The sequence below is a fragment of the Rutidosis leptorrhynchoides genome, chromosome 1, assembly GCF_046630445.1.
Source record: "Rutidosis leptorrhynchoides isolate AG116_Rl617_1_P2 chromosome 1, CSIRO_AGI_Rlap_v1, whole genome shotgun sequence".
In the NCBI taxonomy this organism is placed as follows: domain Eukaryota; kingdom Viridiplantae; phylum Streptophyta; class Magnoliopsida; order Asterales; family Asteraceae; genus Rutidosis; species Rutidosis leptorrhynchoides.
Window position 1 is genome coordinate 235,964,660 of NC_092333.1, and position 11,376 is coordinate 235,976,035.

General features: G+C 31.8%; 1 non-coding gene across 1 annotated transcript; it reads left to right on the forward strand.

Moving 5' to 3' along the window:
• Window positions 1–7,767: 7,767 nt before the first annotated feature.
• Window positions 7,768–7,874, forward strand: LOC139887305 (small nucleolar RNA R71). Its single transcript, XR_011773141.1, has one exon. It is a non-coding gene; the product is annotated as a small nucleolar RNA R71 (small nucleolar RNA).
• Window positions 7,875–11,376: the final 3,502 nt, after the last annotated feature.

Here is an 11,376-nt window from a genome sequence, read left to right on the forward strand (position 1 = left end):
ATATATATTAGATATAATATTATTAATAATACAAATATTAATGTTACTATTAATAATATCACAGAAAGTAATGGTCATATTATTAATATATCATTTATACTTTATCTTGAAATTACATGTAACATAACAACTTTTATTGAATATTTATTATTTATACATTCTATATATACTACAATATTTATGTTATATAGTATAATTAATAACTATTACAAAATTAACAATATGTAATATTAATAGATTAAATGTAATTACAATTTAAGAATATAGTTGTTATGGTAATATTATTAAAAATGAACATATATATTTATATGAATAAGATTTTTTATGAATATATATATATATATATATATATATATATATATATATATATATATATATATATATATATATAATCATCGGGACTAGTCGAAGGTCAAATGATTACATGAACATAGTTCAAAAGTTTTTGAGACATAACATTACAGACTTTGCTTATCGTGTCAAAATCATACAAAGATTAAGTTTAAATTTGGTCGGAAATTTTCTGGTAGTCACAGTACCTACTCGTTAAAGAAATTTCGTCCCGAAATTTGATTAGGATGGTCATGGCTGACAATAAATATGTTTTCATGATGCATACGAGCTGAAATTAAAGTTTTATCATCAGTTAGTAATATGAATAAAACAATCTGTTTATGTGAGGGTTACGAATGAAGCTATCATAAAATAATGAAATGAATAATTGCAGGTTTGTCTTAACCGGTGACGTAGTCATGGTTGATTTCCGAAAATCAAGAAATTTAGAGGAAATCTTCGTAATAAGATTTGGTTCTTCAGTAATTAAGGAAATTAGAATTTTCTTTGGTTAAATACGATAATCTGTCTTGACTGCTCTGTCTGATATTTCACTTATAAATGAACTTCTTTCATCCCATTATTTCCACAACTCTCATCTTTTATACTTCAATTCATATTTCCAAAACATTGGCCAAATTTTCAGAAGTTACTGGAAAAGATGGAATTATCAAGAGAATATGTTCTTGATTTAGTTTAGGGATTTAGTAGAATGTGAGAGTCGTGTAACATGGCACCTGATGACGTTATGGTCTGTGAATCATCAAGTTCCATTAGAAGCTCAGCATGACTTACTGTAATATAATCACGTTGATCAAGTGTCATTATATTATACTAACTCATGCTTCAGTTCCCAACACTACTTCAATATCATTCCTATTTTAAATTCGAATTTTTCAGAATTTAGAAACTAAAACAGTTTCCTTTATGATGTAATACAGATAACATGAAGAGATAAATGATTTCAGATAATAATAGCTATGAAAATATCTTCAGAAATATCGAATATATTTATAATGAAAGGTATGATGATATCTTAGAATTTCTAATATCGAAGGATTTTAAAGAAGATTTGTCCGTAAAGATTATAGTCTGGAGCAAGGTATTCGCTAAAGATTTCATCAGAAACAGAATCATCAGGATTCTTTATGTACAAGTTTAGTCCTTATGATTTTTTCAGAGTCTCCTTCATGGTTTCGCATAATTCACTTTTCAGTTCCAACATTTCTGAGCTTTGCCAACATACTATTCTTTATCGTTGACTTCTGACTGTTAGAGTCGTTTACAGTTTTTGTTGCTTCATTTCAACTTTTCAAAATTCAGAGTATTGATTCGTAGACTGGGTGCTTATCAGAATTTCAGAATGGAAGCTCATAATTCTAAGAGATAAATGTTATATGTACACTGATGTTAAAGCGAAGGGGTACGAAATATACTTATTTTTATTACGAAAAGCGATACAAAATTACACAAGTTTTATTAATTTACGGATGGGATATAACTAAACCTTGCTACAACACTATAGGCAGTGTACCTAATCGTAGAGTAGTGTAGTTTTTAGTAAGTCCGGTTCGTTCCACAGGGAGCTGGTGATACTTACTATATTTTTAACTATATTTATACAAAATATATATAATTATATAAGTAGTAATATTATTATAAAAGGGGGGTTTTACCGTTTAATGACCGGTTTGTCGATTCTATATTTTAAGTGTAAAGATAAATGACGATAATTAAAGTGCGTAAAATAATGAGAATAAATAAAATGATAGTAAATAAAATTGCGAGTAATAAAATGACAGTAAATAAAGATACGATGAGAAATATAATAAAAGAATTATGCTTATTTAAACTTCCGTAATCATGATGTTTGACGTGTTGATTTTAATTTATTACCATGGGTTAATTGTCCTTTATCCTGGTTTATTTGATACGTCTATCTGGTTTTTGTCCATAATAGTCCATCGGTTATAAATATAAAGTGCGAGTATCCTCGTCAAATTACCCTTATACCCGAAGTCAAATATTCCAACTGATTAAGGATTTAAACTGTGACGCAGTTATCACTTCTGTCAACAATTACACCAGTTATCACTGTATGTAATCCACCCCTGTTTTAATTAGTTTATGAATATTAATTCATCCACTTGATCAGAATGAATAATCAATTACCCAACCCAATTGATTAATTAAATGATTATAACAGATTCCATATGAACATCACTAAATAGGACAACCATAATCATTATTAATTATTAGGTTAATTAATTTGAAGATAGGTTCGACAGACTCCAATGAGTTGTCACTCAATTAGACAATACCCCCCATCTATTAATAGTCAATAGTTCAATTTCCACAAGTGTCGGTCTTTTGCCCAAACCTTAATTATGGTCCAAAGTTCAATAACCCCTTCTTAATATTTTAGCCTAACATCACGATTACTTCGGCTCAAATAAGCATAATAATAACTTAGTTACGATACATTAAATTAAAAAGGAAGAACATAGCTTACAGTGGTGATTAATCGCGCAGCGTTACACGGGCAGAGTTTCGACTTTAAAACCCGTAAAACATTTCTTACATTAACCCAACTAAACCATAACTTTATTATTAAAATTAACTTAAATTAAAATTATAATATAAATATATATTTCTTTACAGAAGGAAGAAAGAAAGAAAAGGTGTCCTTAAATTCATCGATTACATGGCCTTTTATAGGCAAATGATTAATTTGAATTTTCACTTATGACCCCTGAACTATGCTCAATTAACAAGTTTTTATTATATAATATTATTCTTATTATGAATTATTTAAATATTATATTATATTCTTGTGCATAGTTGACTTGTACTTTCAGCTCCGTTGCGTCGAGCGTTGAAAGTTGGTTCATGCCTCGGTTCCGGATTTTCGAACGCCTTTTCGTACAATTTAATATCGTGTACTTTGCGTTTTGTGACTTGTACTCTTGTCATTTTGAGACGTTCCTCATCAATAATTTGAACCTCTTGAATTGTATCTTGTACTTTTTAGCTTTTTGGACCTTTGTGTCTTCAAATCGTCATTTTCGCCTTTTGTCTTCGCACTTATTTAATATAAACGGATATCACTTGAAAATGGAACAATTGCAACTAAAATCTTGTCTTTCTTGGGGAATAATGCTATGAAATATATGTTCCTTTTTAGCCTTATCAATATCCCCACACTTGAGCGTTGCTTGTCCTCAAGCAATACAGTCTTGAAATAATATAATACATCACACGAATCACTTCTTTATTCTTCACACTTTGTACATCAGTGATTTTGATATGGCGGTATAAACAATGATAGTAACAATAGAACCATGGTTAAAGGTGGGTGTGTCATCCACAGTTGCCTCGGGTTTAGGTCAACGACACTTGCAATCAAATAGCCGATTTACTTTCGGTTTCCAAAGCAAAGTGCACATTTGAAAGGCGGTTTACAGTCCCACATGACTTATGAAAATTTAGATCCGTTAGGAAATTGGATCTTTATGAAAACTTTTGATCTTTTGAAAATTCAAGCTAAATTTTACCCTAGACAAGTTTTCTGATTTGATCCACCATCGGTGTTGCAAAATATATTTGTGGATCAATATTTTGGCTAAAACTTTTAGGTTCGTGTAATCCACTGCTATCCCTGTATCGGAAAGCACACATCCAGTTTACTTGTTCCGTATATTACCTTTCGGTAAACTACCGTCCGGTTGTAAAGGAAAGCGATGAACAAGAAACTGTTAAGGCAATGTCCCGTGACATGCAGATGATTATGGTCTTTTTAACGTGTCAGATGCTAGTACTATCCTTGGTAGGAGCAATAGTAAAGATCATCCTATAATTTTTCGATCTGGCACAAGGTCCTGTCTCCGACCATGCTATGCAACCACCGTTCTTACGGTTGACACCCGATTTGGTTCAGGTGACCTAATGAATTCCAGGTGAATTCCTAGGATTTTACGTTCAATGGTAATGAACGCATTGAAAATGGGTTTTCAGAAAACAAATCGGTTTTAATTTTGATCAAAATATTTTCTCGTTCAAGCTCGAGTTTAGACATCATCGAATTCCATGAGTTTGAATTCTCAATCTTTAAGGTCAATCTCAAGGATTGAGTAATATCAGTCTTAAAAGCTGATTTTTGATCTTTTAAGGAGATTATCCTTTCTGGGGATCTGATTCAGTAGTCTTATCAAGCTAATTTGCACGGTGCCCCCCATTGTACGAGATAAATCCTTCTCATGGTTAGGATAAATCTGACCACTTGGCGACCCTGTTTGATGCTGAGGTCCGTGGATTTCCTGCTGATTTTAGAGATGACTTTTCTAGATTTTTCGTCAACCTACAGCTGGTCTGGACGACATCTTCATGACCTAAATCAAGAAGCGCGTGTCTTTTTCGGAAGACTTTACTTCCTTTTAATGATGAAATTGATTCATCGTGTAGATCCATCTTTCTTTAATAAATCGGGTAAAACAGTTAATTTAGTCCAAAACAAAAACACCTGCAATAACTTTACAGAAACATGTGATAGATAGTTTTTAATTGAATAACTTGGTACATTCTCCCCACACTTAGTTTCTTTCTTTGCCTTTTTATTCTCCTTTATTTCATTTTAAATGAATTCAAGCGTTTTAGGGTGTTTCTCAATTTATGTCCTTTCCAAGGTAACGATAATTTCGGCATTAACACCTAGTTTTCATCGTTCATAAATATGTGTAAACATGATTTTGACTTCATTTAGTTGAAAATTTTTCAAATTTTCACAAAATTTGGCAAATAAACCAAGTATAAACCCGAGAGAATTTATAACCCTTCCCCACACTTAAGATCATGCAATGCCCTCATTTGCATGAAATCAGACTATAATTATAAATTCATGAGGGTGATTAGTGTAGAAAAGTGATTAGAAATACCGAGTTCGCAATCATATTGTTGTTATTTCACATTTGATCTTTCGCGTCTTGTTGTCAAAATTAGTACCTTTTGCTGAACTTAATGACAGTCTTTGAAAGTGCGATGTTTTACCCTGTTTTGTATATAATAAAATACAAACATATATATATATATACATATTTTTGAAGTTTGGTATATAACCCCACGTTCAAAAAATTATAAAATATAATATTTTTTTGGCATACTTTATATCAATAAAATTAAAAATAATGATAACAAAATTTGTCGCCCCGCCCTCGGGTAAAGCAATTTCGGCTCAACGACCTAGTCTTCAACTCACGACGAATTTTAAAAATTATATTTTTAACTTAATGAAATAAAGTAAATTTTTGATTTTAAAAACATAAATTAAAATGCATATTAATTTCATATAAAACCTAAAAAACAAAAAAAATTCAGAATGGAGGGAGAAAACTAGTTCTTTAGTGTCTGCTAGCGGAAAAGACCAATCAGATTCCATTCTCGGAACTACACGAGAATAGAACAACTAACTCTAGATAGCATTCTCTTTTTAAAACACTTGAATCTCCCCACACTTAGGTAGTTGTGGTGTCTTCATTGTCAATTTCTTTTGGTCCATAATCAACTTGCATATCTGTGACTTTTTCTTTAAGCCAGTGCCCGGCTTCTTCCGTAATATCCCAAAATTCAACTAGCTTCGCCTTTTCTTTAGGCGACAGATTGGATACTAACCGGTTACATAACTTAAAGTTCCCCTTACTTTTAGCATCAATAACCCGTTTAAAAAGTTTCTTCATTGAACTGTTAATAACGGGGTCATTTAATTTCGTATCAACAATGGGGTTCCTTGTTATCAAGTTATCATTAGGTGTTACTTCATTTTCCCCACACTTAGGCGTTTTATTATTGCTAAGCACTACCGTTGGAGTTGGTAAAACAATATGGTTCTTACCAATCGTTTTTGCTGGTTCAACAGTTTTGGTTGGTGGAGATTTAGACTTTCGAATCATAAAGGTGATCGATTTTTCATCATTACTAAGTGTCATTCTACCATTTCTTACATCAAATAACGCCCCGGTGGACGCTAAGAATGGTCGACCTAAAATTAGAGGAATGTTTGGGTCCTCTTCTATGTCAATGACAATGAATTCGACTAGAAAGGTTAAATTACCTACTTGAATGGGTAGGTTGTTAGCAATTCCAACTGGGTGCTTAATGGTTTGATCAAGGAGTCGAACACTCATATCCGTTGGACTTAACTTACCTACACCTAATCTCTTATATAAGGAAAGAGGCATAACACTCACACTTGCACCTAAATCTGCCAGTGCATCATACATGACACAATCACTAAGTAGACAAGGAATAATAAATTCACCCGGATCACCTACCCTAGGTGGAGGTTTTGGTGGAACTGTATTCACCGGGTTTACTTCTACGGTTTTTGTTTCTTGTACTTCCTTATTCTTTTTCTTCTTCTTCTTTCCAGAGGTATCACAATCTTTATTACCTATCACTTGCTCATACTCAACTCCTTTTATTGGAAACGGGATGGGTGGTTTATATGGTTCCACCACTGGCTTTACATACTCGGGTGGTGGTGGTGTTGTAAATTCTTCATTGTTACTCTCATCTAAAACCTTCCCATCTTCTGGAGCTGGTTTTTCAGAATTTGTTGAAACCATATTAACATTCTCATTTCGAGGATTTACTTCAGTATTACTCGGTAGCTTTCCTTGTTCCCTCTCACTCATCATGCTAGCAAGAGTACCAACATGTTTTTCTAGATTCAAAATAGAAGCTTGTTGAGTTCTTAATGACTGATCAAACCTTTCGTTTGTTTGAGTTTGAGATGTAATAAATTGTGTTTGAGATTCAACTAGCTTTGCCATTATTTCTTCTAGATTTGGCTTTTTCTCTTCGGTTTGTTGTGGTGGTTTATACAAGCCATGTCTTTGTGGATTGAGAGTGTTGTTTTGAGTTGGTTGGTTATTCGAACCTTGTTGGTTATACGAGTTGTTGTTGGGTCCATTTGGATTGTAAAGAATGTTTTGATTTCGATTGAAGTTTATCCTTGGCGGTTGATAATTATTTTGATAATTACTTCCCGTCCTTTAGTTCATATAGGAAACATTCTCTCGTTGTTCCATCGTTGGTTCAATGTGACAATCTTTCAATAAGTGTGGTCCACCGCATTGCTCACAACTGATTCGTATTGCGTGAATATCTTTATTCATCTTTTCCATTCGTCTTTCGAAAGCATCTATTTTTGCGGAAACGGAATCAAAGTCATGGCTAGAATCGGCTCTAGCCACTTTAGATGATCGAAAGATATCTTTTTCTTGATGCCACTCATGTGAGTGGGAGGCTGTGCTATCAATGATCTTGTAAGCTTCAGTTGCGGTTTTCTTCATAATGGAACCACCAGCTGTTATGTCGATGTCTTTTCGTGTAGCAACGTTGACACCTTGATAGAATATTTGTACTATATGATAAGTGTCTAAACCGTGTTGAGGACATCCTCTCAACATCCTTCCGAATCTTGTCCACGCCTCATATAATGTTTCATTTGGCTTTTGTGTGAACGTAACAATTTCTCCTTGAAGTCTCACGGCTTTAGATGCCGGAAAGAATTGTTTAAGAAATTTTTCAACTAAAACATCCCATGTATCAATCGCCCCTTCAGGTAACGATTCTAACCAATCTTTGGCTTCTCCCTTTAAAGTCCAGGGAAACAACATGAGATAGATCTGTTCATCCTCAACTTCTCGGATTTTGAATAGTGTACAGATCCTATTAAACGTACGAAGATGTTCGTTTGGATCTTCCTTCGGCGCACCACTATATTGGCACTGATTAGTTACCATGTGTAGGATTTGTCCTTTGATTTCATAATCTGGCGCATTAATGTCTGGCTTAATAATGGCGTGACCTTGGCCCGTGCGTGTGGCTCTCATTCGGTCTTCCATACTTAGAGGTTCCAGATTTTCCATAATTGAATTTGTTGAATACGAATCACTAGAAGATTCTGATTTAATGGTTTGTGGTTCAGGAGGAATGATTAGTGGTTCTGGATCTTGGAATTGTCCCTGAATATTCTCCGGATTCTCAATTGTGAGGTCGGGTTCAAAAGATGGATTATCGGAAATTTGAGTTGGAGTTCTTGGTCGACTAGATGATGATTCTAAAGAAAAATCAACGGCGACAATATTGGCTAGATGTCTTGATCGAGTTATAGGTGGTGAACGTATGAAAGGTGGTGAACGTTTTGCTCGGTGCATTCACTGAATATCCTATTAGTTATAAAAAAAAATAAGAAAAACTTATATAAGTTGTCCAATTAATAGACTTTTCTGATTTTGCCCACGTTTCGAATAGCCAAAAGATGCAGCAGGAAGCCAGGACCCTTTAAATCGGAAGCCCACAACTTGCCACTAACAAATTCAACTATTACTACGAACCAGAAAAATGTCAACGTCTATCAATTTAACCACTTAAATAATTTTTCTTTTCGTTTGAAGAATTAGATAAGAAGTAAAGAAAATTCTATATCCTATAACTAGAGCGTCGAGAAATAAGAAAGAAAAAGATTGTGCGTCGAAAAGTGTCGAAAAATAAAATGGTTGAAAAATAGGCGTCGAAAAATAAAAATAAGAAAGTAGCGCGAAAAATGGCGTCGGAAAATTCTAAAGCACCTAAATCTTAGTCTAAGGAATAAACACTTAAGGAATTTTACGGCAAAACCTAAAAATCTAGAAATAAAAAAATAACTACGCCAAAAATAAACTTAATACTAAAAGTTGCGACTATAGTCTAAAAATCTAAAGGTAATAAAACTTAAAAAAAAATTATTATTTATTATTTTTAAAAAAAAATTTTTTTTTTAAATTTTTTTTAAAATTTTTTTTTTTTTAAAAACGAATTTTTTTTCTTAAAAAAAAAAACGTTTTTTTTTACAATTTTTTTTTTAAAAAAAAAAAACGATTTTTTTTACAAATTAATACTTTTTTTATAATTATTATTTTTTTTCAAAACTTTTTTTTAATTCATTTACTATTCATGAATAGTAAATGAAAAGAAATTAATTAATTTACTATTCACATGAAAGCGACATGATAGAAATTATTAATTACAAGTTACATAATATACCCCTGAAGTATTTAATAAATACGACTTTTTAAAACTTTTACGATTCAAAATAGTTTCTAAAATATTATTATATTATTATATTCTATTTCAATATTATTATATTATTATATTCTATTTCAATATTATTATATTATTATATTTTATTTCAATATTATTATATTATTATATTTATTAAATTATTATTATAATTAAAAATATAGCGTTTTAGCGTTCCCCGGCAGCGGCGCCAAAAACTTGATGTTAAAGCGAAGGGGTACGAAATATACTTATTTTTATTACGAAAAGCGATACAAAATTACACAAGTTTTATTAATTTACGGATGGGATATACCTAAACCTTGCTACAACACTATAGGCAGTGTACCTAATCGTAGAGTAGTGTAGTTTTTAGTAAGTCCGGTTCGTTCCACATGGAGCTGGTGATACTTACTATATTTTTAACTATATTTATACAAAATATATATAATTATATAAGTAGTAATATTATTATAAAAGGGGGGTTTTACCGTTTAATGACCGGTTTGTCGATTCTATATTTTAAGCGTAAAGATAAATGACGATAATTAAAGTGCGTAAAATAATGACAATAAATAAAATGACAGTAAATAAAATTGCGAGTAATAAAATGACAGTAAATAAAGATACGATGAGAAATATAATAAAAGAATTATGCTTATTTAAACTTCCGTAATCATGATGTTTGACGTGTTGATTTTAATTTATTACCATGGGTTAATTGTCCTTTGTCCTGGTTTATTTGATACGTCTATCTGGTTTTTGTCCATAATAGTCCATCAGTTATAAATATAAAGTGCGAGTATCCTCGTCAAATTACCCTTATACCCGAAGTCAAATATTCCAACTGATTAAGGATTTAAACTGTGACGCAGTTATCACTTCTGTCAACAATTACACCAGTTATCACTGTATGTAATCCACCCCTGTTTTAATTAGTTTATGAATATTAATTCATCCACTTAATCAGAATGAATAATCAATTACCCAACCCAATTGATTAATTAAATGATTATAACAGATTCCATATGAACATCACTAAATAGGACAACCATAATCATTATTAATTATTAGGTTAATTAATTTGAAGATAGGTTCGACAGACTCCAATGAGTTGTCACTCAATTAGACAATACCCCCCATCTATTAATAGTCAATAGTTCAATTTCCACAAGTGTCGGTCTTTTGCCCAAACCTTAATTATGGTCCAAAGTTCAATAACCCCTTCTTAATATTTTAGCCCAACATCACGATTACTTCGGCTCAAATAAGCATAATAATAACTTAGTTACGATACATTAATTTAAAAAGGAAGAACATAGCTTACAGTGGTGATTAATCGCGTAGCGTTACACGGGCAGAGTTTCGACTTTAAAACCCGTAAAACATTTCTTACATTAACCCAACTAAACCATAACTTTATTATTAAAATTAACTTAAATTAAAATTATAATATAAATATATATTTCTTTACAGAAGGAAGAAAGAAAGAAAAGGTGTCCTTAAATTCATCGATTACATGGCCTTTTATAGGAAAATGATTAATTTGAATTTTCACTTATGACCCCTGAACTATGCTCAATTAACAAGTTTTTATTATATAATATTATTCTTATTATGAATTATTTAAATATTATATTATATTCTTGTGCATAGTTGACTTGTACTTTCAGCTCCGTTGCGTCGAGCGTTGAAAGTTGGTTCATGCCTCGGTTCCGGATTTTCGAACGCCTTTTCGTACAATTTAATATCGTGTACTTTGCGTTTTGTGACTTGTACTCTTGTCATTTTGAGACGTTCCTCATCAATAATTTGAACCTCTTGAATTGTATCTTGTACTTTTTAGCTTTTTGGACCTTTGTGTCTTCAAATCGTCATTTTCTCCTTTTGTCTTCGCACTTATTTAATATAAACGGATATCACTTGAAAATGAAAGAATTGCAACTA